The following is a 15723-nucleotide window of genomic DNA, read 5'->3' on the forward strand; positions in this document are numbered from 1 at the left end:
AAAGGAGTTAATTGCTCACATAAACATTTACGGAACACTTTACACTGGACTAGGCCTCAGACTAGGTACTGAGGATATAAAAATGAACACATGGAAGACTGTAAGAGCTGGAGGATGGGGAGGAGTGCTGTGGAATACTAGCTCCTGGATATAGCATGGCTGCTGCACTCATGAGCTCACAGTAGCTGTAGTAATATGCATAAGATTTGCATAAGCTGGGCGTGGCAGTGCGCATCTTTGATCCCAGCACTCAGGAGGCAGAGGTGGGAGGATCACTGTGAGTCTGAGACCACCCTGAGCCTACATAGTGAATTCCAGATCAGCCTGGGCTACAGTGAGACCCTACCCTGAAAAACTAAGAAACAAACAAACAAAACGTTGAGCCAGATATGGTTGTGCATTTCTTTAATTTCAGTACTTGGGAGACTGAAATAGTAGGTTCACTGTGATTTTTGAGGCCAAAAACAAAGATTTGTCCAAGATTGAGCCTGTCAACATCCCATCATGGATGGGGGAGGGGCCTTTAGGATTCCCATCCCAACCTAGGAGAGCTATTGGCAACTAATTGTTGCTGGGGGTGGGGAGTCAATTTCTTCAGTGATGTAGCCACTGACAAGTTGCCCATGCATCAGTAAATACAACCCCAGCATATCCTCCTGTGAGTGACCCTAATTAAACCCAGTGGGACATACACACACAGACATGAAAGTAGGAGGGGATTAGTTGGAAGAAAAGGGGGCTCAGTGGGAGTAGAAGAGGGATAAAATATGGTAATGGGAAGTGAATATGGTCAAAAGACATTACACACATGTATGAAATTATCCAAAAAGAAAATCTAAAAATATTTTTAAAAAATGAACGCCTTGTACAATGAGGCATTATGCCCTCCCTGCCCCCCCCCCCCACCACCAATAGACACTAACTGGCATATTCATGACCTCCACAGTGATTACGGATAACCCTGCTGAGGAAGTCCCTCAGTGGAATGGGGGCAGGAGAGAGGGGACATAAGAGGGGACCTGATGGGAATAGGAACAATTTGCAATATGCTCATATATTTAAGTTCTCAATTTTAAACAATAAACACATTGCATCTATCCAGAGAGACTCTGGTGCAGTGGTTCTTAGCCCTCAGTGCTCTATAAATTCTCCAAGTGTTCTGATGTGGGTGGTACTTTGGAAACACCACATAAAATATGGCTGGCTGGGTGTGTTTTGTTTGTCCTTGTAGTCTGTACTAGTGCCTGAAATTTTTTTTTTTAATTTTGTATTTATTTATTTGAGAGTGACAGACACAGAGAGAAAGACAGATAGAGGGAGAGAGAGAGAATGGGCGCGCCAGGGCTTCCAGCCTCTGCAAACGAACTCCAGACGCGTGCGCCCCCTTGTGCATCTGGCTAACGTGGGACCTGGGGAACCGAGCCTCGAACCAGGGTTCTTAGGCTTCACAGGCAAGCGCTTAACCACTAAGCCATCTCTCCAGCCCATGAAATTTTTTTTTTTATAATGCTAGTGATTGAACTCTCAGCATCACACATGCTAAACATATATTCGTCCACGAAACTGTACCTCTAACCCCTTATTTTAAAATAAAAAGTATCCTGTTCAGAGATTGTGAGTTAGATATACAGTTTTAAAATATATGACCCCTTGGGCTAGAGAGATGGCTTAGTGGCTAAGGCATTTGCCTGCAAAGCCAAAGGACCTCAGTTCAATTCCCCAGGGCCCACATAAGCCAGATGCACAAGGGGGCACATGAGTCTGGAGTTCCATTGCAGTGGCTGGAGGCCCTGGCACACCCATTCTCTCTCTCCCTCTCTCTGCCTCTTTCTGTCTCTCACTCAAAATAAATAAATAAAAATAAAGTTTAAAAAAATAAAATAAATGACCACTTTACCAAAAACCTAGAAATGCATCACTTCACAAAAGTTCAGATTGAAAGGTTTTTGCTTTGTTTTCGTAGTTTCTTTTGAAATAGGGTCTCATTCTCGTCCAGGCTGACCTGGAACTCACTGTGTAGCATGGGGCTGGCCTCAAAGTCACAGAGGTCCTCCTACTTCACCCTCCCTAGTGTTGAGACTAAAAACGTGTGCCACCATGCCAGGCTCAGATTTTAAGGGTTATTCCTCGAACCCTGCTCTTTCTTCATATTGGCCTACTACCTCCAGGAGGAAAGGAACATCTGGCTTTTCTAGTCTAACTAAAGGCCCAAGTTGTGATTCACATGTTAGACAAGCTCCTAGCCAGATGCCCACTACTTTGAAAGAGACACAAAACGAATTTTAACAAAACAAACCATGAAACAGCCAAGTTCATACACTCATGATTGGGTGCATACATTCCTTCCTTCCTTCCTTCATTTTGAGGCAGGATCCAGGCTGGTCCTGAACTCTTGCATTCAAGTGAGCTTCCTGCCACATGTTTCTTAGGCAGGGACTATAGGCAGGCAGCTTAATTGGGTGCTTTTCTCACCACGCTTGACTTTGATGAGGCAAAGCCCCTCCCCCACCCCCACCCGTGTCCCCTCACCCCGCTCCCCGCCTGCCTTGAACTCTTCTCTAAGGCTTTGTGAAGACTCTTGCGTCAGGAGGCTGACAGCGGCCTCCAGACCTTTTTAAGCACTCCGCCTTTTTTGCTGTTTCACCGCAAGCTGCTCAGTCTCTTAGAGCTGATTCAAAAGATGTCCTTGTTCACCTACAGAGAGGGACTCTCTTTTCTTGCTCTGCTTCTGCTCTCACAGCTGATGGAGGTGGGAGGGTTCTGACAGAGAAAATATGGAGTGCCTTAGCTAACCAGCCAAGAGGCCATGACAGTTTTCCGAGAGCATTAAAAAAAAATATATTGTGATTAGTGGAAGACAGTTAACCACATTACACTTAAATAAAATGAAATCACCCACCATGCCTCTCTATAGCAGCACCGATGCCTCTGAGCTCACTGGGATCTCAACACAAAGCATTACAGTGAGAATCATATCCAAGTGTTTATCCGTATGCTCAAACAAACAAACAGATCCAAGGAGGCAGCATTTCATAAAATGAACAGTGTGGATGATTTGAGAACAAAGGACAAGGACATATTTCATTATTAGTCATTGGAAAATAAGAGATGTTTAAATATAGAGCTTACTCCTGGTGGATTATTCATGATCCGGAAGTGTGTTCTCCTCAGTGCCTGACATTATCTGGTTGGGAAAAGGGTATTTTCGGTGGTGAAAAGTGTTTCGTGTCTTTAATGTCGAGGCATGGAAAAATTTCAGTAGTCCCAGCTCCGCTGTCAGCAAATATATGAAAATGCATCTCGGGGAAGCCTTATTGCTGACTGCAGCGTCAGCCACAGGTGCTGTGCATTTTGAACAGATTCAGGAACCGGCTGAGCTAGAAGACAGAGGAGCAGAGCTCTGATTTATGTGGTTGCCAACAATGTTGTGCTTCAACTCTCTCCCTCCCTCTCTCTTTCTATTTTTTGTTAGTTAATTTTTTTTTTCAAGGTAGCGTCTCACCCTAGCCCAGGCTGACCTGGAATTCACTATATAGTCTCAGGCTGGCCTCAAATTTATAGTGATCCTCCTACCTCTGCCTCCCAGGTGCTGGGATCAAAAGTCGGCGACACCATACTCAGCTCTAACTAGCCTTTTTTTCCAAACTAAAAATCTATTTATTTTCCTATTATAAAATGTGGAACTTGAAGTTATAAGTGATCAACCTTGTTCATGTATGGGGAAAAAAAAAAAAAAACACAGAATTTCCTGTGGTTACTTGACCCACGAGTGTATTTTCCAGCCAGTGTATTTCTGTCAGCATGAAGGATGGCAGCAGGCGCCGTGCTGATGACTGCAGCGTGGCCCAGGGCTGCCATGTCTAGCTGTATGGGCTGCACGGTCACAGCCTGTGCCACCACATGTAGCAACCCGAACTGTCCAGGCTCCTTTTCCTCACTTTCCTGCACATTTACAGAGTGATATGAATAGAGATTTTTTTTTAATTTTTTTTTTTATTTGAGAGCAACAGACACAGAGAGAAAGACAGATAGAGGGAGAGAGAGAGAATGGGCGCGCCAGGGCTTCCAGCCTCTGCAAACGAACTCCAGACGCGTGCGCCCCCTTGTGCATCTGGCTAACGTGGGACCTGGGGAACCGAGCCTCGAACCGGGGCCCTTAGGCTTCACAGGCAAGCACTTAACCGCTAAGCCATCTCTCCAGTCCTGAATAGAGATTTTTAAAATACATTTTTTTTCTTTTTTGTCTGTACTGGGGGATTGAACCCAGGACCTCACCCATACCAGGATAGCACTCTACCAACCAAGCTCATTCATTCATTCATTTTCTTCAGCAAATTAATCAACCATCTAACTTTTTTTAAAATTTAAAACCAGTGTTCCATGGGCTAGCGATTGCTCAGGAGGTAAGGTAAGGCCTAACAACCTGGGTTTGATTCCTGAGAACCCACATAAAGATAGATGCACAAAGTAACCCATGCAACTGGAGTTCATTTGCAGCAAGTAGAGGCTCTGACTCATCTATTCTCTCTCTCTCTCTCTTTCTCTCTCTCTCCTCTTTCTGTTTGAAAATAAATAATAATAAAAAAAAACAGTATTAGCTGGGCATGGTGATACATGCCTTTAATTCCAGCACTTGGGAGGTAGGAGAATCATTGTGAGTTCAAGGCCACCCTGAGACTACATAGTATATTCCAGGTCAACCTTGGCTAGAGAAAAATAAATAAATAAATAAAATCTACCTAAGATGGGGGGGGGGAAATTCTGCTTACCCAAGATGAATGCAAACATGCATCTGTTTATAGTGATCAACATAACTGTGGTGGTTTGTAAAATGTCTCCCATAGTCACACATGTTTATGATTAAGCTTCATACTTTATTTATTTATTTAAGAGAGAGGAGAGAGGGAGAGAACGGGCACACCAAGGCATCCAGCCACTGCAATGGAACTCCAGACCTATACGCCACCTTGTGCATCTGTGGGTCCTGGGGAATTGAACCTGGGTCCTATGACTTTGTAGGCAAGCACCTTAACCGCTAAGCCATCTCTCCAGCCTGAAGCCTCATACTTACTCCTCAGCTAGTGGATCTTTGCTGGAGGAGGGAAGAGTTTGAGGTTTATTAATCATGCCCCAGCCCCAGCGCTACTGAGTGCCCACTAATGCGCACTCTCTCTCTCTCTTCCCTTCCTGATGATGATGTGTGATAATGTGAGCCAGCTTCCTGCTCCTGCCATACCTTCTCCGTCATGAAGAAACTGCTACAATAATAAAACACAAATGAAACCAGCAGTGTACCCCAGTGGCATGCAGCCTTGCATTCAATCATACAAGCCCATGCTCCCACCCCCAGCCCATGTGGAAAACACAGCACATTACGGGATGATATCATTAAGTAAGAGTCTGGTTCATACAGTTGGCTGCCACAAAGCTTGTACCCAAATCCCACAGCCCCGGGCACCAGTCAGTGGTGGTGGTTTGTGGTATCTACCAGGCTCCTTCCACAACCCCAAGTGAATACTGTGGTCAGGCAGCTGGTGGCAAAGATCCAGACGATGTCATTGTATCCATCTAGTCGATTCAGCCGGGACAAGAAGCTGGAGCCTATCTTTGATGTCCTGCGTTCAGGTTGACGCCAGTAGGAATCAGGCTTTCTGTCTGCAGTCCATGGTGTGCTGGTTGCAATTGTCAAACAACAGGGCAAAGATGTCTACAAGAATAAGCAAATCCAAGTTTGCTCTTATGGGTGTCTTCATGACCCTGAAAATAACTAACTGGCAAAGTCCCACTGATAAAGTCTGAGTACCAGAACTACCAACAATCTATTTGCCATCAAAATGAAGTCTTAAAATGGGTAGGGTGGCTCACACCTTCAATCCCAGCACTTGGGAGGCTGAGGAAGGAAGATCTCCGTGAGATCAAAGCCACCCTGGACTTCCAGAATGAGTCCCAGGGCAGTCTGGGGTGGAGTTAGACCTTGCTTCAAGAAGACAGATAGAAGTCTTGGTTGTAGACAGCCACTTCTTCTGTCCTCATAGACAAATGAGACTCACAGGTGATTTCTCTCCCAGCAGGCAAAATAATGACCTCACATTTGCCCACACTTCAAAGGATGTAGTCTCCAGGGCTATACAAAAGAAACTTGAAGCCGGGCATGGTGGTGCACACCTTTAATCCCAGCACTCAGGAGGCAGAGGTAAAAGGATGGCCGTGCATTATAGGCAACCCGGAGACAACATAGGGAATTCCAGGTCAGCCTGAGCTAGAGTGATAGAGTGAGACCCTACTTCAAAAAACAAATAAAGGTGCTGGAGGGATGGCTTTGCGGTTAAGGCACTTGCCTGCAAAGCCAAAGGAACCAGATTTGATTCCCCAGGCCCCACGTAAGCCAGATACACAAGGTGGTGCACATGTCTGGAATTCTTTGCAGAGGCTGAAGGCCCTGGTGCATTCATTCTATCTGCCTCTTTCTCTCTCTCTCAAATAAAATAAATAAATAAAAATATTTTAAAATATTTTTTGATCATTTTTATTTATTTATTTGAGAGCAACAGACAGAGAAAGAGGGAGAGAGAGAGAGAGAGAGAGAGAGAGAGAGAGAGAGAGAGAGAGAGAGAGAGAGAGAGAATGGGCACACCAGGATCTCCAGCCACTGCAAACCAACTCCAGATGCATGTGCCACCTTGTGCATCTGGCTTATGTGGGTCCTGGGGAATTGAGCCTTGAACCAGGGTACTTAGGCTTCACAGGCAAGCACTTAATCGCTAAGCCATCTCTCCGGCCCCAATAAAAATACTTTTTAAAAACTAAAAACAACTAAAAAAAAAAAAAAGGAAAGAAAGAAACTTGACTTTGCACTTCTGCAAAAGCACGTTGGTAGCCTTTCTTCCAGCAAGATAAAGTCCATACTCTCATGGTGAGGTCACAAAGCCACTCACCAGAATACCTAGCTTTGTAATCATTGTAATCCATGCTGAACACCACCCGTGGGCCCCCAGAAGTGCTGGCTCCAAGCTTGGGAACTCTATCCCCAAGAAGACCACAGTATTGTCAGAGGAGTCTGTCAATGGACTCTGTTCACCCAATTTCACTGTACAGCTGTGGGTCTGGATGCTGTGCATACCTGCACTGTGCTTATATTCCACGGCTCAGCAGAGGAGTCAGCAGACCCTGTCACAGACAAAGAAGTTCATCTTTGCAGTAAAGGGCATCTGCTCTGGCACGAGTCCAGCTAGTGATGAAGTCTCAGAGGCCGCATGACCCTCCAGCTGCTTTATTTTCACAATAGCCTCCAAGTCATCCTTTCAGAGGGAGGCATCTTGAACAGAATCATCTGCCTGTGGCCCCATCTTGTTAAACAGTTTGCCACACCTCAGGACAGGGCACTTAATACCTTATCCCACCTTTTAAAGACAAGGCAGCAAGTGAGTCAAGTCCAAAGATGGGGCCATTTTAACACATAAAAACTGAGCTCCAAGGGAAGTTTGAAGACACCCTACTTGAAGAGCACCCCAGGTTATTGGAGAGATGATTGAGTGGGGCCGCCCCACTCAGACAAATCAGGAGACCTTCATTCTTCTGCAAGTCCACAAGAGAAAGAAATGTAATAGGACTGTTATCAAGCCATGGCTCAAAGTCCTTTCTTTCCACAAGGCTATGGAAATATTTACCTAACCTTACAGAGGGCTCATGTCAACTAGGGGCACTCAGGGATCAGAACCTCAAAGCTGGGTCCACAGCCTCATTAAGAAATGCAGTTTTCAACCCGGTGTGGTGGCGCATGCCTTTAATCCCAGCACTTGGGAGGCAGAGGTAGGAGGATAACGGTGAGTTCGAGGCCACCCTGAGACTCCATAGTGAATTCCAGGTCAGCCTGAGTGAGACCCTACCTCCAAAAGAAACAGAAAAAAAGAAAAAGAAAAGAAATGCAGTTTTCCATGGCAAACCTCTACTATGTTCTCCACACACTTGCCACAATTACTTCTAGTATAAGAGAGAAGAAAGATCCACACTTACTAAGATCAGTATAATTGCTTTATTTATTTTTTTTAAAAAGCTGGAAGTGGTGCCACATACCTGTGATCTTAGCAAATGGAAGGTAGAAGCAGGAGGAATAAGAGTTCAAGGCCAGCCTTGGGTACATAGTAAATTCATGGCCAGCAGGGCTTTCATAAGAACCCTGTTTCATGGGCTGGAGAGATGGCTTAGTGGTTAAGGCCTTCTGTAAAGCCAAAGGATCCTGGTTCAATTCTCCAGAACCCACCTAAGCCAGATGCACAAGGGGGCACATCCATCTGTAGTTTGCTTGCAGTGGCTGAAGGTCCTGGTGTGCCCATTCTCACTCTCTCTTTCTTTCTCTCAAATAAATAAAATAAAAATATATTTTAAAAAAGAACCCTGTTTCAAAAAATAAAGCAAATAATATAATTTTAAAAAATCTTAAAATCAGGCTGGAGAGATGGCTTAGCGGTGAAGCCCTTGCCTGTGAAGCCTAAGGACCCCAGTTCGAGGCTCGATTCCCCAGGACCCACATTAGCCAGATACATAAGTGTCTGGAGTTCATTTGCAATGGCTCGAAGCCCTGGTGCACTCATTCTCTGTCGTTATCTGCCTCTTTCTCTCTCTGTCTGTTGCTGTCAAATAAATAAATAAATAAAAATAAAACATTGGGCTGGAGAGATGGCTTAGCGGTTAAGCGCTTGCCTGTGAAGCCTAAGGACCCCGGTTCGAGGCTCGGTTCCCCAGGTCCCACGTTAGCCAGATGCACAAGGGGGCGCACGCGTCTGGAGTTCGTTTGCAGAGGCTGGAAGCCCTGGCGCGCCCATTCTCTCTCTCTCCCTCTATCTGTCCTTCTCTCTGTGTCTGTCGCTCTCAAATAAATAAATAAATAATTTAAAAAATAAAATAAAATAAAATCTTAAGACCCATGAGAAACTGAGCATGGTGGCTCATGTGTGCAAACCTATGTGAAGGAAGCTAAGGCAGACAGATCACAAGTTCACGGCAGCCTGGACTACATGACAACTTTCAGGCCATCCTGAGATGCATTTTGAGACTTTCAAAACAATTAAGGGCTGTAGTAACAGAATGCTTGCATAGCATGTACAGGGTCTTCTTGGTCCTATCTGCTGCACCACACACACACACACACACACACACACACACACACACACACACACATCACCACGGATATGTATTTTACATGATCCAACACCAATGATCCAACACCAAGGTTTTGAGGGGGATTGATATTTTTTATTTATTTATGAGAGAGAGAGAGAGACAGAATGGGTGTACCAGGGCCTCTAGCCATTGCAAATGAACCCCAGATGCATGCACCATCATGTGCATCTGGCTTACATGGGTTCTGGGGAATTGAACCTGCGTCCTTAGTCTTCATAGGTAAGTGCCTTAACCACTAAGCCATCTCTCAACCCTGGTTTTAAGGTTTTATAAGTCCTAAAGAGAGTGATTCCTCTCCTAAAGTCAGCCTTTCATTCTCTTCTGGTGCTGGTATTTTTAAGTGTGGTTGTTGGACTCTTGAATTTAATACATGACAGCATATGGTTGAGCTCACAGATTGCTTTTTTTAAAAAACCAAATGTGTGGTTACCAATACTATACAAGTTTATACCTGAGCAGAAGGGGCCTCTAAAGTTAATTTTAAAAAGTTTCCTTATAAGTATTTAAAGGCTTTTATTGCTAAGAGAAAAAAAATCATAGGCTTTAAATCTTTATCCTTCAACAGATTATATACCTAAAAACTAAAAAGTGTTTACATTACTGTTTATTGAGTTGTTAGTCCACTAATTCCAAATCTCACAATACTAATATGAAAATACCTGGTGTGCATGCCTAAGTCTGGCGGCAGGACAACCAGGATTCCAGTACCATATTCAGTTATTTAGCAAGTTGGAGGTCAGCCTGGGCTACATGAGACCCTGTTTCAAAAAATATAATAATACGGAAACTTAAGCAGGAAACAGATACTGTCTTTCAGTCTAACTATTCCTTGTGAACAGGCTCACAACCTGCCTTATGAGAGCCAGAATGAATGAGATATTGGAATTTAATTTTGTTCATTTATTTTATTTTATTTATTTGAGAGTGACAGACATAGAGAGAAAGACAGAGAGAGGGAGAGAGAGAATGGGCACGCCAGGGCTTCCAGCCTCTGCAAACGAACTCCAGACGCGTGCGCCCCCTTGTGCATCTGGCTAACGTGGGACCTGGGGAACCGAGCCTCGAACCAGGGTTCTTAGGCTTCACAGGCAAGCGCTTAACCGCTAAGCCATCTCTCCAGCCCAGATACTGGAATTTAAAACCTGTAAAATGACCCAAGTCTTAAACACTCTTTAGCCTGTTGTCCATAGTACCATAAAATCCCATGTTAAAAAAAAATATTAAGGTTAGCCAGGCGTGATGGCACATGCCTTTAATCCCAGCACTCAGAGGTAGGAGGATCACTGTGAGTTTGAGGCCATCCTGAGACTACATAGTTAATTCCAGGTCAGCCTGGACCAGAGTGAGACCCTACCTCAAAACAAACAAACAAACAAAAATTAACGTTACACAGTGGCTTCTATTGTGACCCAGAGCTTGTTAAAATATGAGCCTGTAGAACCTTGCTAATTACATGAAAATTTATAATAATAATGTTAGAAAGATGTAGTGAAGTTAGATTGGGAAATTGCATATCAAGGTTAATCTGCTTCTGGGCCTCTTGAAGCCTTAAAACCATGATGCAGAGGAAGATTCCACTATGCAGCATTTCCCCTGGTGATTGCATTGAAGGTTCAGAAATCTGCGATACTGATGTTTAATGAGACATCCTGAGGGAAGTGTGTTGGCCTTGTGGGGAAATACCTTCTTATGCCCAAAAGAATGACTGTTAATATGGGCCAATGACAGAATAGAGTTCTTAAAAGATACTGAGGAGAATGGTACTTGTTTTACATTTTCTTCTTCCAAAAAGGGGGAAGTAACTCTGTAAGATCTTAGAGATTGTTCTTTTATTTTTATTTTTATTCATTTATTGGAGAGAAAGAGAAGGGGTGGGGGAGAGAGAGAGAATACCAGGACCTCTTGCTACTGCAAATGAACTTCAAATGCATGTGCCACTTTGTGCTCCTGGCATTATGTGAATACTGGGGAATCGAACCAGGGCTGTCAGGCTTTGTATGCAAGCATCTCTAACCACTGACCCATCGTTTCTTTCTAGGGAGCTAGAAACTGGGTCAAGAAACCTAAAGATGGGTTTTGGCTTCATGGGGCTTGAAAGTCACGAAGGCAGAGATAGAAAGGTAGGGGAACTTGTTGAGAATAAAGAATACAAAACCAGGGCTGGAGAGATGGCTTAGCGGTTAAGCGCTTGCCTGTGAAGCCTAAGGACCCTGGTTGGAGGCTTGGTTCCCCAGGTCCCACGTTAGCCAGATGCACAGGGGGCACACACGTCTGGAGTTTGTTTGCAGTGGCTGGAGGCCCTGGCACGCCCATTCTCTCTCTCTCCCTCTATCTGTCTTTCTCCCTGTGTCGGTCACTCTCAAATAAATAAATAAAAAATATTAAAAAAAAAAAAGAATAAAAAACCAGGAACAAAACTGACTGTTTGTTCAGCATGGTGAGTCATATCTGCAATCCCAGCACTTGAGAAGCTGTATGTAGAATTATTGTAAATCCAACAACAGCCTGGGCTATATACTGAAAACCTGTCACAAAATTCTCCTCCAACTCAAGGAACTATTTAAAATGAGAAAAGACATTCCAACAAATTTAATTTTTTAAAAAAATACTGATTTATTTTACTATTAAGGTAATATATATTGTTTAGAATTTCTAGAAAAGTAGAGAAGAAAATTATAATCATTTAATTTCAACAATTTAGAGATGTATATTGTATGTGTAGCACAGGAATATATGGAATCACTTATGAAAGTTAAATTTGATTTAAAAAACTGATAGGTACCACAAAATACCCCTATAAAATCAAAAATACAGCATGAACTTTTGTAATTGTCTCATCACTTTTTTTTTCAAAAAAATTTTTTATTAACAACTTCCATGATTATGAAAAAAAATCTCATGGTAATACCCCCCCCCCACTTTCCCCTTAGAAATTCTATTCTCCCCTGCTCAATCAGTCTCTCTTTTATTTTGATGACATGATCTTTTCCACCTATTATGATGGTCTTGTGTAGGTAGTGTCAGGCACTGTGAGGTCATGGATATCCAGGCCATTTTGTGTCTGGGGGGTGATCACTTCTATGTTTCTTTTGCGCATTCCCTCCCTCTCTCTCTCCCCAGGATCCTATTATGTAGCCCAGGCTGGCCTTGAACTTGTAGCAGTCCTCTTGTTTCTCATCCTCCTGAGTGCTGGAACTACAAACATGAACCACCACGCCCAGCTAAATATTTAGATTTTAATTTTTTAAATTTATTTTGCATGTGTGGTTATGCATGCCACAGAGCACACTGGAGGACAACTTTGACAAGACGTCTGTGTCACACTTTCTTTGACTCTTGCTCCTGCAAATAAACTGAAAGACTGCAAACGATCAGACTAGCTGGGCCTGTGAGCTTTGGATCCTCCTGACTCCACCTCCCCATGGCATAGGAGCACTGGGATCACAGAGGCATGTGTCACTTTGCATCCAGCTTTACATGAGCGCTAGGGAGTTGAACTCAGGCCGACAGGCTTCCTAAGCAAGCCCTTTTAACTGCTGTGTGATCTTCCCAGCTCAAAGTTCACATTTTGAAAGAACATTTTACATAGCATAGAAAGATAATCTTCTTTCAGATCCTCTCTGGTGATTTGTTTGTTTGTTTGTTTGTTTTGTTTTTTTGAGGTAGGGTCTCTCTCTAGCCCAGACTGACCTGGAATTCACTATGTAGTCTCAGGATGGCCTCGAACTCACAGCAATTCTCTTATATCTGCCTCCTGAGTGCTGAGATTAAAGGTACACACCACCATGCCTGGCAAAAAAAATTTTTAACTTTATTTTATTTATTTATTTGAGAAAGAGAGAGAGAGAGAGAGAGAGAGAGAGAGAGAGAGAATGGGCATGCCAGGGCCTCTAGGCACTGCAAACAAAATCCAGATGCATGCACCCCCTTGTGTATCTGGCTTACGTGGGTCCTACGAAATCAAACTGAGGTCTTTTGGCTTTGCAGGCAAGCACCTTAATGGCTAAGCCATTTGTCCAACCCCTGAAATTTTTTTATTTAATAAGTTTTTTAGATTTATTTGAGAGAGAGAGAGAGAGAGAGAGAGGCAGAATGGGCACTCCAGGGCCTTCAGCCACTGCAAACAAACTCCAGACATGTGCGCCCCCTTGTGTACATGTGCGACATTGTGTGTTTGTGTCACTGTGTGGCTGGCTTACGAGGGACTTGGAGATTTGAATATGAGTTCTTAGGGCTTCACAGGCAAGCACTTTGACCACTAAGTCATCTCTCCAGCCTCTGAATTTTTTGGTGTTGTTATTGATAATGATCTTAGCAACTTTACCTTAGGAACTTTTCTAAATCTTTTGCAGTATCTTAGAACATGCTGTGTTGCTATAGCAAAATACCTAAGGCTAGGTAATGAATAAAGAAAATAGACTTGTTTAGCTGAGTTCTAGAGATCCAAGAGATAGACAACACAGGGTCTGCTTGGCTGCTGGTGAGGGCCTTGTTGCAGACAGTGTGTGGAGAGAGTACAGAAAAGGCAAATCACCAAAGGCAACCTTGCTTCAAAATAACCTGCTCTCAAGGTAATTAATCCAGTCCAAAGAAACCCACCTCACTCCCGGGAGACCTATCTAGACCTGTGAAACCTAGCTTGGAGAGGCCTAACCCAGACTCTAGAAACAGACATTCATCTACTCATGAGGGTGGAACCCCATGATATAGTTATCTCTCATAACACTCCTCCATCTCAAGTCAAATTTCAACATGCAAGTTAGTGGGGACAAACCATAGACAAGCCACACCAGCACGATAAACTACTGGAAAGATCATGTACATCTTTTAGATTAATGTCAAACTTTGAAAACTTGTGTTAAGGTTCTTTCCTTTATCGGATTTCAGATTGTTTCAAATGTTCTTGTCAGTGACTAAAGAAACTCCTCTTTGAACTGAAGACACTCACTGGACAGCTGTTATCAATGTGATCTTGTGGCAGCTTGATAATGCACCCAAGCTGAGGCCTGTACCTTGTACCACCAGGCCAGATGAGTTAGCACACTGGGCAGCAGGAGTTTTCTTGAAAAAGATTCCTACATGTTCGTGGTTGGCACTAACTCAACTATGCACAGAAGTGACTGTGAACCTCCTAAATATATCCTACTAAATTCAAATTGAATGTATCCTCAATTTAACTTCCTCTTAGGCGGATCTTCCAAGTAGCCATGCCACTCCAGTGAGGGTGGGGAAATTGTCATGAAAAAGTGTTATTGATGGCAGCTAAAATATCTTGTGTCATCTTTTTTAAAAATTTTTTGAGGTAGGGTCTCACTCTAGCCCAAGCTGACCTGGAATTCAGTATGTAGTCTGCGGGTGGCCTCGGACTCACAGGGATCTTCCTCTGCCTCCTGAGCTCTGAGATTAAAGGTGTGTGCCACCTCACCTAGATATCTTGTGGTAAATTTGAAAGAAACATGGGACCTTGTGAAAATATTGCCAGAGCCGGGCATGGTGGCACACGCCTTTAATCCCAGCACTCAGGAGGCAGAGGTAGGAGGATCACTGTGAGTTCAAGGCCACCCTGAGACGACATAGTGAGTTCCAGGTCAGCCTCAGCTAGTGTGAGACCCTACCTTGAAAAACCAGAAAAAGAAAGAAAGAGAGAAAGAGAGAGAGAGAGAGAAAATGAAAGAAAGAAAGAGAGAGAGAGAGAGAGAGAGAGAGAGAGAGAGAGGGGAAGGAAGGAAGGAAGGAAGGAAGGAAGGAAGGAAGGAAGGAAGGAAGGAAGGAAGGAAGGAAGGAAGGAAGGAAGGAAATATTGCCAGGATCTTTTCCTCACTAAGTAAGGTTCTTCCTTTCTTTCTCCCTCCTTCCATCCTCTCTTCTTCCTTTCTTTTTTGAAATAGGATCTCACTGGCTGGCCTGAAACCAACTATGTTAGACTAGCTGGCCTCCAATTTATAGCAATCCTCCTGCCTCTGCCTCTGCCTCCTCAAGTATTGGGCCTGCAGCCAAGCACTATCATGTCTGGATGAATGGGAGCTTCTGATATATACATTTCCCAGTAGCAAAACCTTTGTCATTTCCTTTCAGCTTGGATGGAATTCACATGCCATGCTGGAAATGAAGCAACCATCTTGTAACCACAAAATGACCAGCATGAAGGTAAAACCCATATGCTAAGATGGAGGCACAGAAAGATGGAAAGTTTCTGGCTTTATGTCACTATTTAATTTTTCAGACTTGAGACATGATAAATAACTTGGCCATTTTCTGTTATTTGCTAATAAATGTAGCCACAAACTAAAGTACTTCTCATGAAAGAGATTTTGAATTAAAGTTCTAAGGGACAGAATTTCTTTCACTATCCTCTGTGGAACTTTCAATATTTAAAAAATTAGTTGGGGGCCAGGCACAGTGGTGCATGCCTTTAATCTCTTTAAACTCAGAAGGCTGAGGGTTAGGAGGATCACTTTGAGTTCTGGGCCAAACTGAGACTAAATAGTGAATTCCAAGTCAGCCTAGGCTTGAGCAAGACACTTCCTCGAAAAGACAAACAAA

At 43.6% G+C, this 15723-nt stretch overlaps 1 pseudogene; it reads right to left on the bottom strand.

Annotated features, from left to right (window-relative positions):
• Positions 1–15723, bottom strand: part of LOC101615542 — a 40984-nt pseudogene that overhangs the window by 21591 nt on the left and 3670 nt on the right.

Source organism: Jaculus jaculus, chromosome 4, assembly GCF_020740685.1.
Source record: "Jaculus jaculus isolate mJacJac1 chromosome 4, mJacJac1.mat.Y.cur, whole genome shotgun sequence".
In the NCBI taxonomy this organism is placed as follows: Eukaryota; Metazoa; Chordata; class Mammalia; order Rodentia; family Dipodidae; genus Jaculus; species Jaculus jaculus.